The sequence below is a fragment of the Azolla caroliniana genome, unplaced genomic scaffold, assembly GCF_043228905.1.
Source record: "Azolla caroliniana isolate FFs.n. ecotype wild unplaced genomic scaffold, voAzoCaro1.0.p SCAF_11, whole genome shotgun sequence".
NCBI lineage: Eukaryota > Viridiplantae > Streptophyta > Polypodiopsida > Salviniales > Salviniaceae > Azolla > Azolla caroliniana.
Genome location: NW_028230446.1, coordinates 6,388,448 through 6,392,357, shown reverse-complemented (window position 1 = coordinate 6,392,357; position 3,910 = coordinate 6,388,448). Strand labels below are relative to the sequence as shown.

Below are 3,910 nucleotides of genomic sequence, written 5' to 3'. Positions count from 1 at the left end.
TACGAGCTCACCACTACCTTAGCCTCCATAACATTGGGATCCATGCAGCTCTGCGTGTTGTGGTTCATCGAGACCAAGGCCCAATTGGTCACCACACCCGAGACGCGGCCCTCCTTGATGATGAGATCCTCAGCCGCCACCGCATTGAAGAGCTTCACATTGGGTCGGGCCAGGAGCTTGCTCATGATGGTCGAAGTGAAGAGCGCCGCGTGCTTGATCACCACATACGTGTCTTGCTCATCGTAAGGGACATCGATCTCGTCCAGGAAGAGATGGGCGGGCTTCCTCACAACCATGGCCGAGAAGAGTTGTCCGCCCAGCCAGGCCCCGCCCCCGGGGCTCACCGATTGCTCCACGATGGCCACTTTCACATTGGGGTTCTTGCTAAGCTCGTACGCACAGCAGAGGCCCGCAGAGCCGGCGCCCACGACAACCACATCGGTGTCGGCGTGGGTGATCATGTCGGTCATGTAGCGCCGGGTCATCTCCCGGGCTACAATGGATTCTCGGATGGGTTGGAACTTGAACGTGGAGAGGTCATAGTCGGGGTAGAGCGAGGAGGCCGACACATGGTTCGGGGCCACGGGGCAGGACGAGCGGACGACACAAGGGGAGGATGGGACAATTCGAACACCCGAGAAGGATGAGGAGGAAGAGGAGGAGAGGAGGGTGGCCTTGGACTTGGCTGAGAAGGCAGTGGTGTTGGTGGATATGGTGGAAGGACATGCTACAAGGCTAGCCATGGTTAATGCTAGAGTACTTACTACTCGAGGAGGAGGAAGGGGATGGAGGAGGAAGAAGAAGAAGGAAGCCCAAAGATAGAAAGCAAAGCTTGCTAACAATGAGAATGCCTCTCCTCCTCCTTCCCTTGTTTCTTTATAAAGGGAAGGCTATGCCTCCACCACCTCTCACTCCCTCTCTCTCTAAGAGAGAATCTACCTCTCTCTCTCTCTCTCTTAGGGCTATGGGCTATGGCTAAAGTTTAAACCAACAATACATAGTCTATAGGCTTGAAGAGGAGTTCTTTCCTTTCCTTTCCTTTTCCTCCCATATGTGCTTGCAAGCAATGATCTCTTCACTCCCTATATCCCCTCGTAAGGCCTTGTTCGTATGAGCCTTCCTTTGGAGAGTGGGCCTTCCTTCTTAGACATGCCGGCACCCCGTGGACATGCTCTTGTGTGTGTGTGTGTGTGTGTGTGTGTGTCTCCCATGCACATCCCGCATTTGTCACGACATCATATTAAGACCAGGGGTGTTCATATGACCCTCCACCCCCAATATGCCCGAGATGCTCTCAGGCTTCTGTGCATGTGGGGATGATCTCATCGCTCTTGTTAAATCTCCTAAGTTGATAGATTTGGTATGATATCGTGTATGAGTGTGTATATACCGACCACCGTTATATCCTTGTGCGCTGGGATTGGGATGATCTCACATGTCTGTAAATTGTAGTTGTTTGTTCAACTCTATCTATCATCAAAGTAACCTCGATCATGTCACACATGTAATGCTTGTGTATTTCAACTTCCCTAGCTCAAAACTCATTGGCTCCTAGGACTCTCACAACATGCTCAAAGTTTCCTTTACTATTTATTTGTTTCTAGATGATCTTGTGTTTTCACCCTAAGCTAACTTAAGACCTTGTTCATATGAACAACATTGTTACGTGGGATAAATCATTAAACTATTCAAGTGGATGGTGCAACATATATTTGAATATATAGCGTTGCACATACACATATTTGCAATAGTAAGTAGGAATGGCATTATGCTCATCCCAAGACTCTTTTACATATGATATCCAAATATCTCTATCCTTAGCAAAGAAAACTTCAATTATTTAAGTAGATGCATTGGGATCTTACCTATGTACCTACATTATGATATCCCTAGATGGGACCACAACTTTTCAGCGGTGCTCGTGCCAATTGCACTACCAAATTTTGTCCAATCTAGGTAAAGGCCCATATCACAATACTCACACTTAAAGTTGGTCACATCATGTGCAAATAGTTTAGTTTATTGCATGCTTCCCTATTGGACCTTTTAATCTATTTATCGGAGAAGGTTCCAATAGAACACTTCTAAACATCAAAATATCTTCGTTTAACTACTTATTTAGCTCTAAGATAACCTAAATTATTGACATGACATAAAGAAGATTGTCATGTCATGTTTCCTTTTTCAAGGCAATAGTCTACATTGCATGATTGCCCCATATATATGGAATTTCTTATTCACCTACGAATAGGTACATAGCCATCCCTAGCATAGGTACTATTGTCGCTACATTGATGAGATGCATTGATTATTCTCCTTATCAAGTTATCCTTTATAAAGCAAGAAAAATCCAAAGCAGCACCTCAATCAACAATAGAATTTGAGTTTCTTATCGTAGTCAACTTTTTCCCGGGAATATCAAAGTTCTACGTGACAACTTCCTTTATATCACATTATAGTTTGTTACTAGAGCAATTTAACATAATCACATTAGCAAACATCTACTCAATGTATTTCCTAGTTTGTTTAGTTGAATGACTTGCCTTACGTGGCCTCTTTCTAATCCACTCGCATTAGTGGCGATACTTGTTTAGCTGGGATTGAGCTCTAAGATCAAGATCTATTGGGTATATGATTCATAGAGTATGTACTATGATCGAGCATCCACTAGCATACAAGTGAATAGTTTACCTAAACCCAAGTAGTCTACATATTGCTCTTGGAACTATTGCATTGCTTCACCTTTTTCCTTGGAATAACAAAGTTCTACATCACAACTTCCTTTATATCACATTGTAGTTTGTTACTAGATCCAATTTAACATAAGCACAATAGCAAACATCTACTCAATGTATTTCCTAGTTTGTTACTAGACCAATTTAACATAAGCACATTAACAAACATCTACTCAATGTATTTCCTAGTTTGTTTAGTTGAACGATTTGCCTCACGTGGCCTCTTTCCAATCCACTTGCATTAGTGACAATACTTTTTAAACTAGGATTAAGCTCTAAGACCAAGATCTATTGGGTATATGATTCAAAAAGTATGTAATGCGATTGAGCATCCGCTAGCATACAAGTGAATAGTTTACCTAAACCCAAGTAGTCTACATATTGCTCTTGGAACTAGTGCATTGTTGCACCTTTTTCCTTGGAATAACAAAGTTCTACATCACAACTTCCTTTATATCACATTGTAGTTTGTTACTAGACCCAATTTAACATAAGCACAATAGCAAACATCTACTCAATGTATTTCCTAGTTTGTTAACCAATTTAACATAAGCACATTAACAAACATCTACTCAATGTATTTCCTAGTTTGTTTAGTTGAATGATTTGCCTCACATGACCTCTTTCCAATCCACTTGCATTAGTGAGAGTACTTTTTTAACTAGGATTAAGCTCTAAGACCAAGATCTATATGGGTATTGATGCAAAAAGTATGTAATGTGATTTAGCATCCACTAGCATACAAGTGAATAGTTTACCTAAACCCAAGTAGTCTACATATTGCTCTTGGAACTAGTAGCATTGTTGCATGGTGCAACGTTTCCTCATCCCAACCAAACCCAAGCACTTGAGGCTCAACCTTTTGGACAATTGGGTTAGCACTTTGAATGGGTACCCCCAATTTGTTAAATTTGTATTTTGTAAGGACATGCATTATTTCTAGATATTTAAGTTTTCACAATTACATTTACAACTATAGTTACAAATAGACATACCTAGGTAAACACTCCCCATTATGATTTACCACTTAAATGGTATCAACATGCAATTATTGAGCCAAATTATTTGTGTGCATGGTCTTAAACTAAACGTGTGAAGCATTATTATCAATATGAATGCATGATAAAAACCATCACTTTAGACTAAAACATACCACCTATGCTTGAAAAGCTCTA

At 41.4% G+C, this 3,910-nt stretch overlaps 1 pseudogene; it reads right to left on the bottom strand.

Moving 5' to 3' along the window:
* LOC147857659 (thiamine thiazole synthase 2, chloroplastic pseudogene) overlaps nucleotides 1-838 on the bottom strand; it is a 1,428-nt pseudogene extending 590 nt beyond the window's left edge.
* Between the last annotated feature and the right edge of the window lie 3,072 nt (nucleotides 839-3,910).